At 42.8% G+C, this 21,263-nt stretch overlaps 1 protein-coding gene across 1 annotated transcript in view; it reads right to left on the reverse strand.

The window, feature by feature from the left end:
- The window catches only part of TANC2 (tetratricopeptide repeat, ankyrin repeat and coiled-coil containing 2), a 195,783-nt gene extending 175,700 nt beyond the window's left edge, over positions 1–20,083 (reverse strand). The window contains exon 1 of the mRNA XM_082297163.1: positions 19,973–20,083. The gene's annotated coding sequence lies outside the window, so the exon portion shown is untranslated. The remainder of the gene's footprint in view (positions 1–19,972) is intronic.
- Between the last annotated feature and the right edge of the window lie 1,180 nt (positions 20,084–21,263).

A 21,263-nucleotide genomic window follows, 5' to 3' on the forward strand; every position in this document is an offset into this window, starting at 1 on the left:
TAAAGCCATCGAGCAGATTTGCTGGTGAGAGTAGGGTGACCCAAGACTTACCCTTACTTATCACTCCTTTCTCCTGTGGCACCACCACTAACTCGTACGTTACTCAGTCTCTTGTCTGGAAGGAGGACTGGCACAGAAGTGTTACCAGCAGTGCAAAGATTTTCTTTGTAGAGCAGAATTTCACATTCCACAGCAGTAACTGCATCCTGTGTCCAACATCCATACATACACCCCACTTTGACACAAACTCTTATCCCAGAGCTGCAGGAATTCAAGGCTTGAGGAACCCCCTTTGGTTACCTTCCCACTTCTTTGGTCTCAGCCTAAAACATCAGCACATTCTCTCCCTCGCTGTAGCTAACATAGCCAAAATGTCTGAATCACCTTTATTATACTCAGGAACAATGTCTATTAAGAAACAATGGTCTGAAATTTCCCCAGGCAAGTTCTGCAGAAAAACATTTCTGACATCAAGATGCATTACAGCACATACAGCAATCGCTTGGCTGTATCACCACCGGTATCAAAAAGGCTTTTTCCTTTAGCGACAATGAGTCTGAAACATGAAAAACAGTTAAATGTTCAGAGTCTTATAGCTAGACTGATTATTTTAAACCTAAATTGAGTATGGATATCACCTTTTCCAAAGTTTATTGCTTTTAAAGCAAAATACTGCAAACAATACTGCAGAAGCTACTTCAGAATAGCCTTAACACAAATCCAAAAAAAGGCCTATTTTCTCAGCTACCAGAGAGAGTTTTTATGCTGTATAAACACACATGAAGAAAGCGAAGGAGGAAAATCTCTGCTCTTGGCTTTTGGGCCCTTGCTATTAAAGCAATATTCATAATCCCCCTTGCCCAGCTGTGCGATACATTCATTTAACACGTTAACCTTCAGAGATCACAAGACCCATGAACAAATCCCTCCCTAATACATGAGTGAAGCAACTCCCCAGCTCAGCAACACCTCCCAGAACAGAGCCAAGGCAAGAAGATGAACATGGATACTAAAGAACACAAGAGAAGTGGTATGACTTTACTTTCAGCAGTGATTTAAAGGGTGTATTGCATCATGCTGAGAGACAAACACGGTCTGTACGTACATTCCACTTGAAATCCGTGCTTCACTCACTCTTTTCCAAACAACTGGCTTTAAAACGCATCTCCTTCCCTGCTACGTAGCTCCTCTGTACTCTAGCATTCCTTTTCTACCTAAGTCATGCCCTGTTTCAAGTCTTCCCCAGCTCTAAAATATCTTCTACAAAATGAGCTGACCAAACCTCAGGCTTTAGGCCGTGGCCATTCCAAAAATCTCCACAATAGCTTCATAACGCTTTGTGTTACTCACTATTTCTTTCCTCTTAATCCCCAACAATTCTCACTGAGATTTCTTTGCTTTATTTAGATTTTAAAGATGCCAAGATCTGAGCTGATGTTTCCATGGCTCTACTAGTCATAATGCCAAGATTCTCTACCAAGAAGTAACAGTCAGTTAGGAATCGTAACTTTCTATAACTTGGATTTGTTTTTCCAGCACATGCAGCACTTACATTTGTCTATGTTGTATTTCATTCACAGTTATTCATCGGTAGTTAAAGACTTAAGACCCTTCTGCAACCCTTCAGCCATCCTTTGCTTTTACTGTACTAAGTCTGTATCACCCCAGTCTTCATGGTTGAGCCCATTAATTAGCACAATCCTACAGAGCCTGGTGCCAAATTCTACAGGTGACATCCCTCTGCCTCTGACAGCTGACCATTTATTTAAATCCTCATTTCCATCTTAGCCCATTACTGTCCATGACAAGACCCTCTCATGCTGTGCCCATTGAGTTTTCCAAAATGTCTTTGCTGAAAAACTTCGGATGAAATTCTGCTGGAAATCCAAGCGAATTATATCAACTGGACCTTCTGCTCCATGATCTGCTGGCCCCTTCAGCAGAACATGGTGTGGTTCAGAAAGCAGCAACTCCTTCTACAAAACCCACGGCAAATTTTCCTGTATTTATTGAAATACCATCTACGGAGCATGAAGGGTGATTTCATCCAGGATGAAGCAATACAAACATGGAGGTACCACAAGGTACCATCTTCTTAAACCCACAAGCCAGATGAACGGCTAGCATTTGCTAGGATAACTTTCCATTCCCCCAGAAAAAACTGATAAATACAATAGCATTTCTCAGGCTTTTAGCACTTGACTATAAAAGGCCGAAACACCTGCTATCCACCCAAAAATCTGTTCACAGGATGTCCTAATGGCTGCTCACAGTGACCATGCAGCAAATACAACCAAATTCCCATTTTTAAAGCAGCGCTAGTCAATCTAATGCAATGAAATGCTATGACTTCAGCTAATTACAACTGATATTTCAGGCCCTGTTATCATTACCATAATGTAGGTCTTCATTTTAAAATTTAAATAAAATCAATTAAGAAGTTTAAAACCCAGCTCCATCAGAAGATACTCAGATACTCACACTGAGCTCCTTGACTTATCCCCAGCATTATTCTACCCTGGTAAAAGCACTGTATTCCCTCCTTTACACCTAAAGCAAGATCCTCCTCACTTACACAGCGCACAGCCGCGGCGGTGCCTGCCACGCCTCAGACACCACCTGGCAGCAGAAACAGCTCAGAGCCTTGAGGGACCACACAATGCTCCGAGCACTGCCAGAGCTACATGGAAACGAGACTCTCACACGGCACTGATGGGTGCATGAGCAACTTAATTTTCTTCCAGGAAAACCAACAAGAATTTAACTCTCACATTTCGCTTAAACACAAATGCGGAATTTTTCTAAATTAATTAAGCACTGAAACTCCCACAAAACAACTGAAAAGGATCAAAAGTGACTCTTAGAAAAATTTCTTGATTTCATTTATCTACAAGTAATTTTCTATTAACCAAACCACTGAGCCACAACTGATGTCCCTCCATAACTGATATAGATCTCAAAAATTCCTTTTAGATGAAACTATTAAAATAACAAGGAAAAACACAGGAAGGCTGATGACTAAGAAGTCATTTCTCTCCTCTGTAAAGTCCAGGCAATTAAGATTATAGTAAATGAAGCTTGCAGAAAGGGGGGGGGGGGGGAAAAAATCTTCCTTCTCCCAGCAAGCTCATTCTGCAGAGCCAATAGCATGTTTGCCTTTGGTTTTCCGGGTATAGGAAGACCATTTCCTCTGCTGCTCCTGCAGCCCATTACAGGAGAGATTCACAGAGTAACAATGACCAAAAAAAGAAACTAGAATAAGAAAATCTCAACTGAGTCAACAGTGAACCTAAAATTACTCCTTCAGTGTCAAGCTGAGGTCCCTCCTGTTAAAAGGTTACTCTGCTCATGAGTGACTTTTTGTATAATAATTACTTTTAGTACATTAATACACACAGGCACAAATAGCGAGGTTTTGTTGTAGTCCCTATGCTACTCTTTCAAGAAAAAGAAGGATTCTTCCACTTGCACCAGAATAAAGAGGCTTCCTGAAGCACACTTCATATTTAAAGGTGAAAGATTAAGCACTTCCACAGTTTAAAACATTGTTAAAGCACAGGTCAAAGGATGTTTCTAAATACCAACTTACAACAGTCATTCCACCATAGCTATGTTTAGCAAACAAAAATGCATAATATAAATATATATTAAGAAACACACTGGGTAACTAATTATTTTTAAATTGTGGAACTATTCTAAAAACTAGAATTTAAAGTTGTACCTTAGCAGTCAATCTACCTCTAGGTGTAACTACTGGCTAGCTCAGTAAAAAGGTTATTAAAAATTCAGAATTGGTCGCTGGCATTCTATTTTTAAACTTACCCACAAAAATAAGTTTAAAGTTCAATTTACTTTTAGAACCACAGAGTCATAAAATCACAGAATGGTTTAGGTTGGAAGGGACCTTAAAGCTCATCTTGTTTCAACCCCCTGACATGGGCAGGAACACCTCCCAGTAGAACAGGTTGCCCCAAGCCCCACCCAACCTGGCCTTGAACACTTCCAGGGATGGGAATTTTGGAACAATATTCTAGCATTTGGGGTCTTTTTCTCTGTAATCCGATCATTTAATTGTCATGGGTAACATACATACAGATTAGCTATTTTTTTTTTTTTTAAGGGAAAACACAAGTAACATGAAAAAAACATATTAAAGGAAAATATTTTTATTAAAGAGAATAGTATTTTTATTAAAGAGAAAACTCAAGAGGGCCATTTAAACAACATTTCTCAACCATAGCTCCTGTACCTGCCTCATTATGGTCCTTATTTCTCTCTTTCCATTTTTAGTTACTCTTCCTCTCCAAGTCTGCTTCAATCCTCCACTACAGCTATGAGCAGTTCCCCTTGGAGCCCGCACCAAGACAACTCAAGCTGTCACAGAGGCTAAATGCTTTCCACAAGTTTTAGCTTTTTCAGAGAAATCCACAGCAAGGACAAGTCAGTATTGAACAGGACAGACAGGAAACCATGGCCACACCAGAATAAAACTGGTGCAGACATGCAGCGATAGAACACCAGCACTCTGGATTCTTGTGCCTGGCCAAATGACAGAGAAATACTACAAAGAACAGTATTTCAGGTTTAAGTTCCCATTCTGGTCACATCGTCTCTTACTCCTGCTGATGACATGCAAATGAGGCATTCCCTGAGAAGTGCAGGATATAAAATTGGTAACTGAGTAGAATCCCAGCCCAGCACCATTCCGAGCACTTCCACGACTGCGCTCCAAAGCCACGCCCACAGACATTACCTGGGGAGGAAAACCAACACGTAAAATGGCTCTAGAAGGCTCCAATGGAATGCATTGGGAGATTGCATCTCTCTTTCATGTGCAAGTACTTTTTGTCCAGCCTCTACCAGCCTGTTTATTTCTGAATGTTACTGCCAGAATGCAACAAATTCCTGCACTTTCTGTTTTTAAAGGTGCAACTAAATGCTGCCACTCTCTCCTCGCACATAAGAGAAGCTGTGATCAGGCACAAGGATCAGTATGAAACCACCTCCATCTGTCTGCAGCTGCAGTTTGTCACCACATTAGTACAGGAATCCTACCTAAATCCTAGAATACACTTTTTTAACAGTGAATATCATCGTTAAAAGATTAATACAAGGTGCTTGGTGTTCCAGTCATGCCTAAGGTAACCTGGGAAAGGTTCTCACACATAGGTGCATATATCCTTTCATACAGCAGCTCTGCCATAGCACCAAAACCTACAGAAAAAAACCAACTTTTTAATTATTTCTGCTCATGTCCAATTTCTGTAGGCTGGGTTCACAGGCTACCACTACAAACTATATCCAGAATTATACTTTCCCAACACAGTTTGAATAATGTATCAATATGTGAAATATAATACAGATTCAGTGTTAGTTCTAGCTAATTTGACAGTAGAGAATTAGATTCCTAACTTGAAATCCTTCTAGAAAGTTATTACTGCTACAAAATTACTATTATACGACTCGATTGCAACAGTTAATAAATAAGATCTGTCAGCAGGCTCAGGAAAGAATTTCTTCATTTCTTCAGCTTTTGCTACAAACTCCACCTGCTTTAAGTAATCACACTATGTTGGCAGTCAAGTTGAATGCTCAGTTTGATCTATGCAAGCGAAATTAAAATAACTACACCCCTGAAGTAATTAAAAGAAGATACAGAATGAATTTCAATATTATTAACAATACCCCTTCTCTTTAACTCTCAATTTTGTTTGTACAGAATCATTTGTGTCAGGACACATTTTACTAGCTTGCTCTAAAACATCTGTAGAAAACTCAGGCAGCAATTAGACAGATTAATGTCTACTACTGAAGAGTAATTTACACCATTCCCCACTGCCAGCTAAGAAATTCTACTTAGTCCTCTCTAAATGTACCCTTGCTACATTTTTCCAGACTACTGCAGAATATAAATTATGGCTATAAATACATACACATACATACAAACAGAAAATTTTAAAGGAGTTAATCAAATTGTTAGAGAAAGGGAAACCATATAAAATTCTCTATTAAAGGCTGCAGTCAACTAGACACCAAGTCCCAAAGACCTTATTACAAATACACATAAACAACAGGGTAAACTCAGAGGAACTTGGGGAAAAAAAAAGTCATGAAGATTTACCAGCTTCCAACGCTCAGCTAATAATTAAAGATGTGAAAATCCACTAAACATCCACTGAGAAGATGCTGCTTAGAGCAAAAGGTGACCTATAATCTTTACTATGAGGACGTCTAGAAAAAGAACACTGATTCGCGTACCAGTTCAATCTCAAGCCTGTCTGCCTTGCAGATAAGAGAAATGCATCTGTAACACCAGGCAATTTTCATCTAAAACAAATACATAGCTACATTCCTTACAGCTCAGTCCCAGCAGCACCCACCCCCTTAACGACTGCCCCACATACATAATGCTAACAAATTCTTGTGAAAAGTATATTAAATAAAATTTAAAATTTCTTTCCTCACATTTATTTGAAAATAATAGTAATTTTTAAAACCTTTGATCCAAGCTGCCATGAAAGGGCAATATATGTACATTCAAGGAGAAAAAGCAGCTGCACACTCATCCATCGTTGATAGCGAGTCACCCCGAGTGCAATGATCCATTCTATTCAAAAGGATGTTGACTGGCATTTGCAGCACAGGTATAAATGTGTCAAAATCCTGTTTGACTTTTAAATCACTCAACCAAGTCAGTCTTAATCTTCAGATAAGCTTTTCTTCTCTCTAACCTCTCCATTAGGAGATTGGGAGCCTTTTTCACACAAGCTTTTCAAAATACGTTATTACTAAATTCACCACTTTCCGGTTACTCTTCCCACCAGCCTATCTGCATATTTACTTACATGCAATTATCTATTCAGGAAACACATTTATAAATTCAGAAACATCTGTTGTTGTTCTCTCCCTCAATGTCATCTTCACTAATTGAGTTCTCCTCCAATAATTTTTTTTTCTCATCTTCCTTCACCCTCAGGACACACAAGACAATAGTGAGAAATAAAAGCCCTGGTATTTACAGACCTCCACCTACAGGAGCAGCTCACAGTCAGGGAGAACAAAATAGCATTGCTCTCACACACGGGCAGCCCCTGGGTCATCTCAGGAGGGAAAGGTATCCAGGGATGCTGGAAAAATAGAGATTGCCATCCTAGAAAAAGATTTCCTTTCAACCTACTGAAAGACACAGAGCAGAAGCAGGAGTTTCCAGAAAATAGACTCTCTCAGAACAGGGATGCCAACCTGACATCTTTTTGGGAGAGCTAACAGGATGAAGGACAAGCAGATTTGCTCAGCCCAAGGGTGCTTTGAAGGGGATACTGCAAACAGCGAACACACCTGTTCAGTGAACACACTCAAGGCCTCTCAGTCCTGCACACCAGCACAGACCAGTGCCTTTTGGAAGAAGAATCTTTTCTCATACGCTCACTTAATTGTCACACACATGTAATTCCCTTGAGACCAGGTAGAAACACCTTCCCATGGCTGCTTTTAACGTTTAAAAGTTTGCGCAAGACAGAAGAGGAAAGTGGGAAGGAGCATCTCCCTGTGTGATCATTTACTTAAATCCTTCCCATTACTAATGAGCAGAAATCACCTAAGCCTGAGGAGGTGGGAGACTTCACTTCATACATAAGGTTTCATTTCAGAAGATCTTGGCATACACGAGCAGAAGGGAAATCAGTGGTGCTTGTGCAGCAGGTCCTGCCCAAGGCTGTGCTGCATACCCACAACTCACCGTGCACCCGAGGCACCAAGGGTCAATTCCTGGCCCTGCTACTCCAATTCAACAACACTACAGAGATAAAACAACAGCAGGATGAGAGGGAGGAAGGAGGAGGAAGAGGAAGAGCACAAATAAAGGACGGAAAACCAAGTTGATGTTCCTCCAATGAGCAATACGCAAAAGCTCGCCATCTGATACCTGTACTGGGTAAAAGCAATTTTTGGAGGAAAACAAACAAAAAGCAGTTGAAAAAATATCAGGTTCTTCCTGGCACTTTCTTACAGTATTTCCAGGGTATTCCACATTTTTGCCTACCGTATTTCTACATGTTATTTAGTAAAACTCTGGCAGCAAGCTGCACACAGATAAAATCCATCTCCTCAAGGGAAATCTAGAATTCCCAGAGGTATACAAGTAACACAACATGAAATCTTTCCTTTATCTAAAAGGCAAACAGCTATAAGTATTGCATCTTTCCATCAAGTTAGGCACATCAAACACGTAAGTGAAGTGACTAATATTTTAAGTGGTTTCTCATTTGGAAGAAGATAATAAAATTCAATTTTATTAAGTATTTATACTTTCAATAATCATTTACTGTTTCTGTTTTATTAAAAAAAAAAAAAAAATTCAGCTCAAATCCCACTAGCACGAGCAATTCAGATACAACAACTCGACACCAGGAACGGAAACTCGGGTTTTTACAAGAGGGAGAACGGACACACAGTGCTTTTTACTGGGCTCTCTCTAGCTATATTTGGTGTGAATGATGTGTAACAGAGCATCTTAAAAACACAAACAAGCATCCTACGCAACAATTTTGTAGTTCCTTTGAATTATCCAAAATAATTCCAGGCTGAGACTGAACTTTCCTTCCTACACAGGCCCTCCAGAACATTTGAAAACCATTCTATTTGCCTTAACATACACAAGCATGGACCGTATCAAATAAAAAGCAATTTCTCCCCAAAAACCACGAAGATTATTTTCTATACAAAATTCTGTATGTTACTATGGACTTATTTTTTAAATTCTTCTGAGCTTGGTCTAGTCACGTCTATGATACACTGAAGTGACGGAGCCAGACTCTGTACCCTTGCAGAGAGCTAGAAAAGGCTCCAGAATTTATTCCTTTTGTTGTTGTTTATGAAATTCAGGATATTCTTTTGGATATTCTATTCGCTGGTGTGTCAGAATGAAAATTCTCAGAAAACCAAAACCATTTGAAAGTTCAGCCCAGGTTTGGAAAATCTCACAAACAAAACCAGCCTCAACAGTCAGGAAACAAGTACTTTGTTATAGCCATGGCTTTGTCAGCCTCAGTTTCAAGGAGATTTGGGTTTTTTTTCTTATAGAGAACTCAACAGTCACCATATACCATCTATGTGGAACCAAAATTATTTTCTCTGGAAGGGAGTCTGGGAGGTAAAAAAAGTTGGAATCTTTGTTAAAAAGCATTACATATTGTACATAAAAAGTTCCAAAATAGAACAATATATAAAAAGTAGTTCTTGATCTAAATGAATTGTAAAAATCAAGACCAGATGCTCTTTCCCATGATAAATGATCAACGACCAAGCATATCGAGTGTCAAAAGGAAATACATATATAGTTTTTCACAGCACTGAAACCTGTTCCAATTAACAGACATTACGTTTACTCCTAAACCACAGTGAATGAGGCCCAAGTGGAGACTGCTCTTCCCCAAACGAGCCCTTATACACTGCTCAGTCTCATTTTTAATCACATCCTGCAGTTCACACCACAACCAGCCACGCCGCATCATTTCTTACACATAACATTAATATTTATTCAAATTTTCTTGCAAAACTTATCTAGAAATCAGTCAGTCAACAACTTGTCGTGCTTTATGGTTGTTTTTTTTTTTTTTTTCTTCCTGACTATTCACAAAGAGCCTGAGCTCAGAATATGGAATAGCAGGCCTGCTGCCAGCAGACTTCCTGCGCTCCAAGCTTGAAGCATATGGATAAGCTCTTAATACAATACAGAAAGACACTTCTTGAATGTAAGCAGGCAGGACTGGCTTCACACAGAAGTTCAGCACAAGTGTCTAGACTATGAGGAAAGTGCCAGCAGATATAAATCTGGGGATTTATAGTACAGACGGCTGACAGGAGAGGTTTAAGCTGCCCAAATTCCAGAACTGCAGATTGCAGTCAGCACTCGCGTCCATCAGACACAAGAGCACAGGTGGCAGAATGTGACATCTGAGAAGGGTAAATAAATCCCCACATCCACACTCAGCTCTACTGCATCTACAGCTAAACAGGTAACCATTAATACTACGAGATTACTCTGCATATTAAGTTACTCTTAAACTGAGGAAAACCAACCCAGAGCACACGGTACATAAAGACAGACTCATGACTTGGAACGTCTGTACAGTTGCTTGGTTTCCGGATAATGATGAACAGCTAAATAAGCTTATGTGACATGATTTAATCTTCCTTTAAAGATTGTTTTATCCAAACTTGGAAAGGTTTTTCATTTGCCTCCATTTATGAAGAATGTTTACTTGCATCTGATTTTTAGTGGTTATGCTGGAGTCAAAAACCTTGACTACACAAAAACACATGTGCATGTCTCCAGTAAAAGTGACAGCCAGCCCCTCGTAGGGCCTGATCTGCTTTTTCAGCTGCCTGTCTGCGAGGACAAAAGCAATGCAAAAGTTTAAGTTAATCATAATGGCTTTCTTAGTGCAAAATTTTAATTGTAACCAAGCAACATTAGAGAGCATACAGTATACAGTTACGTCGGATACCTACAAGACATCCCATGGATTTGGTTTACGTGAGTGCTGAAACTTCTCACAAGAAATTAACTGAGGTGACTATTCCAAAATGGTGCCTTCCTATCTGACTTAAACTGTATTTCTTAATAGAAATAATTTGGTAAACAGATTAAACCACATGCGCACACTTACAAAATAACATTTGTTAACTCACTTTAAAAATTTGCACATGTACCCACCAATTTCAACTCTGATTTCTACTCCCAAAGACCCAAACTACAGTAACACAACCTGGAAAACTGACTCAGTGCAAGGACTAGGGGTGCATTCAGTAGGCTTGGACAGAGTCTTTATTGACCAGATTTGGTAGGCTGGGCTTCTGGACTTTTACAAGAGGCAGAAGCAGTTTAAAAAAAAAAAAAAAAAAAAAAAAAAAAAATCAACCAAAACCAAAAACACCCATACAAAGAAATCAGTGAAATCAGAGTCTGAAGCAAAGCTTAGACACTTTGTGAGGATTCCTGCAGCTACAGCTATGCAGGGGCTGGAAAAATCCTGGCCGAAGTCCCTGTGCAGAGACAATGTACACTGACAGGAAAGCAGCTTCATCTACCCAGAAAACCTGATAAAGACCAACAAAAGCCCTCTTTGAAAACCTCTCTTTGTCTGTGCAGAAATTTTCTCCACACTGATACATAGCACAGACGGAGTCTGAGCAAGTCTGCAACAAGAACCCAGGTCTGAACAAGGGCACAAATTCACAACTCCCCCTAAATTTCCCTTGCTCTGTGTACATGCAAATGGTATTTTTCAATTTTCATTTCAGATGTTTTACAGCACTTTGTGCTGCTCCTGTTTTCCTGTATTTATAGTGCTGTTTTCATTCAGAATAAACGCTGAGAAATTAACTTGTTCATACTCTAAGCTTCCGATTTTTCAAGATCCGTTTGAATCCTTTCTTCCTATCCCTGCAACACCTTGAAAGGCAATGCCATCCACAGGTTTTACCAGTACTGTCTCAATTCCTCCATCTGGGTTACTAAGCAACCTGTTAACCAGCTCTGCATCCACTGTACAGCACTTCTGATTATGCTACTCCAACTTTTCCGACAAAAATACCACAGGCCACCATACTGAAGTGCTTCTAAAAGCAGTATAGAGAATTTTTCACGTCATTACAAGGCTTTTCTTATCCTTTTACAGCAGCAACTTGTTCAAGACTAGTTAGTAGTGCCAAAGAGAAGGACTGAGATCTTCAGTTCCCACTGGGCAAAGTCTCAATCAAATCAACAGACCACTCCCTTACACAGCCTTTAAAAAAAATTCCTCAGTTTCATGGATTAATCAAGTCGAGGTTTACATAATACCAAAAAGAAAGCCAACTTTTTTTAGTGCCTAGGAGCTGGTCTAGCAGGCATCACAGCCATACTCCTCTGACTTACTCCCCTCACACTTTCTCTCAAATGCCAGCAACTAAAACCCTGGCAGAGCCCCCGTGACTGAAAATACTTCTCAAGTCGGCAAAAATAAATACTTGCATCTCTTTCTCTTTGAAAACGTACACTGATTTAGAATGACACCATTTGGCCTGTGATCACAACTTGTAACTGGCAAGAACTCCCACTGTTATTACTTTTTGGGATAACTGCTACCCACATAGTGCCAGATGGTCCCTTCCACCTCTGCTGAGGAGGTGGAGCAGCACTGCCTGCTGTCAGCATTACAGCTTCTTCATTTTCTCTAAATCAAGACAGAGATGATATTACCAGTCTGAAGAGAAAGAGGGTGGGCACACATAGCTCCATTAAAGTTTCAGCCTTCAACGGACAACAGTCCTTTCTTTCATGGTGCCTGTTACACTAAATCCCCACTCCTAAAGACAAGAAAACAAGGGATGTCATGACCCCCATGCAGGTATTAACCAAAGGCTGGTGTCAATGAAAAGCTGCTCAGAAAAATTTCAATCAAACATAGATGTTCTAACGGTGAAGCTGAGTATCTCATACTAACGACTGTGTCAAGTGGCAGGAAACTGAGCTGGGGTCCTCCAGTCAAGTCTTACACTGAAAATTAAACAGGAAAATCATTTGAGTAAGAGGAGAAAAACCTGTTAAGTAAGAAAATGGGGGATTTGTCCCTGCATAAAATATAAATTATCTATTAAACTAAGATTATGTAGAACTGCAAAGGCTGCTGGGAAAGACAATCAGCATTAGACCCCAACTTACACAGAAAGTAACAGATCAAACAGCACACAGCTACACACAGAGAATACCTGCCAGACCCCAGATCATTTTGCAAATATCCTTAAAAATAAAGTCACATGAAGAACACCAGGGCCTGCAAGCTGGGATAAGCCAGCAAAATCTGCAGGCACAAGCATTTATTTGGATCATTCAAATCACAATATCCACTTCCATTTGCACGTCTCCACAGGCTCAGTTTAACAACTCTCGTAAAAGTCACACGCGCACACACACATCCTTCCATCCCTCTTCTCCAAGCATCACTGATTTCTAAAAGTCTATCCTCACTATTTTACTTTCGTTTTCCCTGTTTCAGAACTCTTCCATATTCTAGTCCATAAAATCTCCGAGGGATAGAAAGTTGTTTATCTGTTTGCCTGCTAATCTGCCCTTTGCTGAAGACTTTCCTCTAGAGCACTTGCAGGAACAGCCTGGCTAAGCCTATCCCAATTATCTACTCAGTCACTGACCCCTTCTGCTCCCAGATCTGCATTAGACACTGAGCAGAGCTGAGACAGGGAACCAGGAATGTGCCTGCTCTGAAGGAGCCTGGAGAAACAGGAGTAGCACAGGGGTATTAGGCCTGAAAAGACAACACTTTTTTGACCAATTTCAAATTCCAAGCACCATAGATACATAAACAAATGCTGCCATCCCCCAGTCCTGGCGAACTACAGAACGTACAGGCTTTCCCACTGGTATCTCTCAGCATTACAAACATGGAACTCATTTCTACAAAAGCACTTTGTACCTTTATCTTCTTGTTAGTAGGCCTCTTCACACCGCTATCTGGAACATTAAGGGCACCCTCCTATCAAAAATAATTTCTAGACAGAGTAATCCTACACGAGACAATGGAAGATAAGGCAAAAGGGAAAATCATCTGTTATTAAAGAGGTAAATAAAAGGACCGACCACAGGAATGTGCACACTTCACCGTTCAGCACACACTGGTTACACATCGCTCCTTTACTTTCTTCTATTTCTTCATTGAAAATGCCAACTTTAGGAGATCCAACCCAAGAAGGCAAAATAGCAGAAGCTCACTGTTATTGATGGAAAAAGGCAGCACCAGAACCTCCTGTCCCAGACCGGTGGGACAAAACAGGACTGTTAACTCCGCTTAATCAGCTCTACCAGTGAGCAATTTCAGGGCAAGAACACCAGGAGGAAGGCAGTAAAATGTGATTATTCTCTTTACCTTACACCCAGGCATCTGGTTCAGCACAGCTGAGACCACCAGCTTTCAGCAGCAATCGCTGGCTGGATGATGGGACAGGGCAGGCAAAACTTCCTCAAAGAGCAGGAAATAGGAGCCCTATTTCCTTTTGTGTTGCTTCTCTAAAATAATAAAGCCAATAAGCAATATTCCATCTAACAAATGCAGAAAGAATCTAAATGCTCTAACATTTTTACGTCCAGATACAAGACCAGGAATCAATTCACATTTGTTTCTCTTCGATGTCTTCTCCCAGTTTTCCTGGTATTTTTTCCTTGACTTCATTGGAAATAGTGTTTCATAACCTCAGCCAGATGCCAGCCCACTGGAAATGCTAAGCATGGCATCAGAGCCCATCAATACAGCAGTTATATTACTACCAGTATTTAAGCCGACTGTTAAAACACTGACCACAGGATCCAGCTCAATGAGCTCCACTCTCCACAATTCAAGGACAGAAAATTCACCTCCAAGGAAGTCCAGATTACCACAAGGTGACTGGCAGGAACAGAAGAGACCATAATTGTTTCCACGTTACAGATATTAGGACACCTTCAAGAATATCAGTTAATGCTTTTCAGCCTATTAGAGGCAATGCACAACTGCTTTCTGAACCACCAACACTATAAATATTCAAACTGTCATTCTGAAAGATATTTCACACTGTCTTTAATTTTGGTATTTTTCGTATGCACTGATGGTTTCTCTGTTTCATATGTGCTCATCATGTTTCTCATCCAAACCATGAGGGAAACACGAATTTTTAAGAAAGACACCTGAAGAGAACACAAAGGCAAGAAACCATTCACACCCATATAAAAGCCTCACTCATTAAGGCATATAAAATATATAAATTGCAGCAGAGATGTTTCCTACTGATTGCTTTATAAAAGCATTTTGCTTAAATAATCTGAATTTCAGAAAAAATCTGAATTTCAGAAAATAATCTGAAAAACAGAAAAACAGCAGCAATCTGTCAAATATCATTGTACCTGCCATGGAAATCGTGCAGGCATGAAGGGGAAAACCAAATAAACACCCAAAATACTTAAAAGTAAGTAAGTAAACAGGAAGCTCCCCATCATAAAATACAAATTAACCATCTCTTTTCTCACACTTCTTAATTAATAAGAAATACTCAGTGTGACTTGTACTGCAAATAATGATTCACCTATCCAAAATACTTCTTTCATTAATGAGATGACTACAGATCTTAAATTTGACATCACTACAATTCAACCATAATTAGCAATTACAGCCGATATAAGTAAAAATAAGACAATTGAATAATCACCAAGAAAGTGAGGAACTCGGAGAAAAGCGATGCATTTACCCTATTCATTGTTATTTGGGAACTTCTCCTCAACTGTCAAGCTATTCTATATTTTAATCTTAAAAATATTCCCTGCAGATGAGGGTAAAAGATGTAGTTCAACTAGTCAGCTGAATTTCATTAGTGGTGTGATATGAGCTTCAGGTTTTAAGTATTACACACTGGAAATCTGCAAAGGGTCACTGATCTCTGAAAACCAAGTCAGCTATTCCAACAGCAAAAAACCAGAACATATGGAAATCTGGATGTAAAGACAAGTAATTCCAAATGACGAGCAGACCTCTGCTGTCCCACATGCAACCTACTCTAAAAGAAATGATCACAAATGTACAAATTAAAAACTTGAGGAAAGAGCAGCAAGAAGGCTTGTCTCCATTCTTCTAAGCTCTGGGAAGGCTGGGATAATGGCAGACACGCTTTTGGTATTTGCATACGCTCGCAGCACAGCAAAGAACAAACACAGCTTTGAGCCTGCTCCGCTTTGATCAGCACAGTAAGGTCACAAATGCTCATCAGATGACTTTTCTGTAACTTCTGTGAAATGGGGCACCATGAATGGAACTGCTTGTGGTGCAAGAAAGGATCATTCATCTGTCCCAGGACCTCCACTCCGGACATACCACTCGATTCCTCCTCATTAAGTACAAGTGAACAACTAATGAGCAACAAGTTGCTCCAAGACTCTGAAATTATGTGTCTGAAAGATCTCTAACAACAAATCCCTCCCCAGCCAAACAGCAAAATTAACAGCAAGCCTGCCCTCACCCTGCAGAGCTCCCAGTCTGCTCAGGAAGATGCTCCTTCAATCACAAATATGTTCTTTTCATAAAGGACAAATAAATAACAAATACTGGTAAGAGCTGAAATGCTAGCATGCATGATTCATCACTCTCTTCATTAGTGATGCCAGTTCAAGAGACAACAGCACTCTCCCAGATTACTCCCCTGCCATTAGCTCACACAACATCGCTCCTCAGCAGCACCAGGGCTCCGGCAGCATGCAGAGACCTGCCCGTATAGGAATAGTAACATGAACTCACTGGGATCCTGTATGTTCCTCAAGTATCTACATGTGCCTCTGCCAAATTAGCTCTTAAGAATTCCTACCTCAGGTTACTTCTTCAGTAAAGCTAAATAATCCTCATCTTTACAAAGCAACAGGCCGGGTGGGAGAGGAAGAGGGCAAAAAGCGCAACGTTTTTAGTAAATAAGCCCTCCACTCAGAGCAGGAAAAAGCTTCACCACCTTCAAGTTAAAACGAAGGTGCCATTCTGGGCTGGAGCTAATTTTCTTCGCAGTAGCTCACACAGGGCCACGTTTTGGTTGAAGACTTGAACTACAAGAGTCAAAAACAACCAGTGGGCTCAGTTCTGTTACCACTGACAACCATGGTGACCTCCCAAAGCCCTTACTGGTAATGTCACCGTGTCCTGTGTCACCACAGAGCTTTGCACGTCCTATTGACGCTGAAAGAACTTCTAGAGGTTGGTACATATTTATCACACTGGAAACAAAGCGCAAGACAACCTGAAATTACTGATCGGGTTGACTGCGAGGGTCATAACCAACGATGTAACAAAGGCCGCAAGACCGTCAGTATTTGTGTAGCACTAAACAGAAACCCTTCACTCCCTGTACACCAAAAGGTGCCATTTTAAGGCTTTGTGCAATACTCCGGACACAAGTTCCCAGCTAGCATCAACCACCCAGAGAGCTCAGGGCTGCCATAAAGGATAGATCCGGCCACTCTATTTCCTACTCCTGCATCCTCCTCCTGCCACTTTCACGTTCCACAGGTCAAGCTCAGTTTGTCGATCCAGCAAGAAATGAACTCCACAAAATAAATAGTTGTCATTCGCACAACAGCCGCTCAAAAGCTCAACACAGCACAAGATGGAGGGTCCCCAAAACTGCGGGTGGGAGAACAAGGATGAGAGGTTACTGATTCGGCACAACTTCTTAAAATCTGCCTAACCTTGTCAAGAAATGACACTCAAAGCCCTTTGCTTGTCTGGATGTCAAAGGACATTATCTTGTCAAAGGAAGTAACCATTGTGCTCTAAAGAAAATTCATCCTCAAAAGTTGAAAGACTCAATGCTTATACATCAAAAAGACAAGAAATAAGGACTGTGTTTTTGAAAAAATTTAAAAGCAGAAGATTTTTTTTAACATTGCAAAACATGGGATTACAGCTGTTACCAGGCTCTCAGCTGATCTCATGTTTAACCACCTCTAGAAAAGGCAAACATTGATAAAACATAAGGAAGGACATAAGCCTTCTCTTTTTCTAATGAGAAAAACCATGCACAAATTTGGGAAGGTCACAAGTCCATTTTTTTTGTTGTACCAAGGGGTTGTTTTAGTTTTCTGGCTTCCTTCCTATTGTTTTTCTTTTGCTGTCTAACAAAAATGTAAAATATACTACTACAAATCTTAATGAGCATTCTGAAATTAAACAAAATACAAGATTATAAACTAATGAATACATAGCATAAATAACTTAAGAGTGTCACAAGCAGGCCTGGCATTAAAGTGTTCTTCTGGAAATATATATAAACCCAAACCTGCAGACCTCAGAGTGCATAATGCTGTGCGCGATACACATTTGGGCCTTATACCATTTGCATTTGTGGTCATTAATATTAATGAGTGAGAATTTGCAAGCAGGAGGTCAGGGATGCTTGTCTGTAATGTACTAAAAAATTCATCTTGTAAAAATTTCCTGCACATAACAGGTGTGCACATGGATTTCTCACCATCAACATATATATCACTGGTATTTTGAAAGGTTTAACTGAAAGTAAATCTAGCGTATGCAACCTGAAATTTAAAACAACCCGGAAGCTCACAACAGGATCATGGGAAAACCAATGGAAAAGACAGAAAGACGAGAACAAGAGAGGAATTGCTACAATGCAATCAATACTGATAAGGAGCTTATTTTATAAAATTATATTAGTCATCCAGTTACCTTGACTATATAACCAGTAACTCACATTGTAATTACAAGTCTACATTGCAGGCCAGTATGCTCCAATATTCTATGGCCACAACAGAGATCCAAACAGGATACGACCCTGACACGCCAATGAAATTGGGGTAAATTTGGAGTACACAGTCTTTCACGATGCCCTTAGGACGAGTTACTATAAAAAAAAAAAAGCACAACTCTAAGTAGTTTGTTTATTTTCTTAGAAGCCCCAGAGTCATAAAAGCCACAGACCTCAAACTGGCTAAGATAGTCTTTGCCTAAACATTACCGCTCTCTTTCCACCAACAGTTTGTTTGCAGAGCCAAAAAAATGAGATTTTGATTACGGCAAGTGGCAGTATATTGTATTTTCTTCATTCAACCACAGGTCTATCATGCATTTCCTAGGTAAACATTCCTCCACAGCAACTGCCCATAATCTAAGGTGTCTCTCACCATGCAGCAAAAAGCCTCATGTGACTGTAGCCAGCAAATCCTCTTCAGAACATTCTCACCAAATGGCACTCATTACACCAGCTCATTTTTCCTTTTTAATTCACACCTTAGGAATGGATGTTCCCAGGTGCAGGTTTGGAATTTAAGTTCTGAGGATTAAGTAAGAAAACTAGGCAACACCCAACCTCTAGCATTTTGCGGGAACCATTCCACGCTCTAGCCTGAGCAATGCTGCTGGCAGGATCTCCTTGCCATGTTGTTGCTCTCCACGGCACGCTCGCCGTATTTCTTCTTCTCCTCCTAATCCAACATTAATTTGCCTTTGCTTCTATACCGTAGCTATGTTGCACTCCCCAGCAGTGCTAATTAGCCTCCATAATTTATTTAAATTCTCCAGATATTTCATTTTCGTTGCACTAATATCACCTGTATAAAAGCCTAAAACCCACACTGGTTCATCATTGTCTAAACCAGCTCACCAACACTAGCTCCCGAACTTCCCAACACAAACGGGGATGAGAATCCACCTTTTTCTTCCAAAACACCCATCTGAGCGCCGTCTGCCTCATCATCTCGCATTGCTTTTTTGCATTTTAGTCCCCAACAACCAACCCACGCCTGTAACGGAGAGACAGCGTGTGTCATTAGGCTCCACACGCCTTACTCACTGCTCAGAGGGGGCAGAGGGAGGGGGTTTAACCCTCCCGGTGCCCGCAGCAGCGGGGGCGAGGGCGGCGTGTTCGCCTCACGTGTGCGGTACCTGCGGCACCTCCCGCGAAACACGGGGCGAGGAAAACGGCCTCCCCCGGGCCCGAGGGGATGGATCGGCATTCCGCAGGGCGGAATAAACACCGATCACTCTAGCCTGGCCGGCCTCTTTCTTTTTAAACAAAGTAGTCCACTACTCATTTAAGAAACAGAATTTTGAGGAACTCGCTGCTCGCGCCGACCCCGCCTTTCCCGGCGCTCGCCGCCGCCGCATCCCAGTTGAATTAGCGAGGCACCGACAGCGCCGGCTCCCCCCTTCCCGGCAATCACGGGGAGGAACCCCCCCATCCCCGCCCTGCTCTTGCGATCCCCTCGGCCCCGTCCCCCGCCCGCGGGAGGGGCGTGGCGGGGGTCGTGATCTCTCCACCACCCACCCCCCCCCCCCGCCACATCGCCGGGCGTTGCCCCCTCAAGGTGTGTCCCCGTCGTGTCCCACCCCGCCCATCTGTGGCCGCGGGGGTTCACTCGCACCCTCGCGCCCGGCGCTCTGCTAGTCCTTACCTGGCACGGGAGGCTCCCGGCGGCCCCTCACAGAGCGCGGCTGCGCCTCCCTCTCACCGCATCGCCGGGAACGGCCGCGGCGAGCGCGCGCCCGAAGGGGAGGGGGCGGGGGGCGGCCGGTCTCGCCCCTCCTCGGCGGCTTTTTCACCGCCCGCCCGCCCGCTACAGCGCCCCCTCCGCCTGTTCGGCCGCGTCCGCCGCGGCCTCCCCGCGGAACGGCCGCTCCTCCCCCGGCCCTTTCCTCTTCCCTGTCCCGGCTCCTTCGCTCGGTCGCTCCGAGCTCGCCGCCGTCTCACGGGAGCCCGCGGAGGGCGGGGAAGGGAAGCGGGGCGCGGGCGCGCGCGCTCCCGAGGCTCCCTACCCACCACCCCCCATGAGCGCACAGAGGGGCGCGGCCAAGCGCGTTTTCATGACGGGAGCACGGCTGTACAGAACAGGCGCGCCGCGGTCCTCCCGAGCGTAACCTGCGCCGGGGGCGGGTGCTGTCGGCTCCGCGCTGCGCGCATTGCCTTTCCTTCCTTTCCTTTTCCTCCCCTCCCTTTCCTATCCGGCCGTACCTGGCGCGGCTGCGGAGGGCGGCAGCGGATGCGCCTCGCTGACACCCTGCCGCCTTTACTGAGCCCTGGGCGGGAGCGAGGGAGCAGCGCCCGCGCCCGGCCAGCGACGGAAACTTTGGCAGGAGGAGGGCGGGGTCCCGTGGGGCGGGGGCAGTGCCCTGGCGGGTGCGGGGCGGGGGCAGTCGGGCGGGATGCGCCGGGGCGGGGGGAACACGGCGGCTGTGGCTGTGGCTGTGGCTGTGGCTGTGGCTGTGGCTGTGGCTGTGGCTGTGGCTGTGGCTGTGGCTGTGAAGCGAGACGTGCCCCAGCCCTGTGCGCTCGCAGCCCAGAAAGCCGATCGTACCCTGGCTTGCCTCCCCACCCCTGTGGGCAGCAGATCCAGGGCCCCTCTGCCCCGCTCAGGTGAGACTCCACCTGCAGAGCTGCCTCCAGCCCTGTGGTCCCAGCGCAGGAAGGACATGGACTTGTTGGAGGGAGTCCAGAGGAGGCACCAAGATGATCAGAGGGCTGGAGCAGCTCTGCTGTGGGGAAAGGCTGAGAGAATTGGGACTGTTCAGCCTGGAGAAGAAACCAGGGGTGACCTAATTGCCCCTTCCACTACCTGAAGGGAGCCTACAAGAAAGATGGGCAGAAGCTATTTACAAGGGCCTGGGGTGACAGGACAAAGGGGAATGGCTTCAAACTGGATGGTCTTCAAGGTTCCGTCTAACCCAAACCACTGTATGATTCTGTGA

Source organism: Coloeus monedula (assembly GCF_965178545.1).
Source record: "Coloeus monedula genome assembly, chromosome: 26".
NCBI classification, from domain to species: Eukaryota; Metazoa; Chordata; class Aves; order Passeriformes; family Corvidae; genus Coloeus; species Coloeus monedula.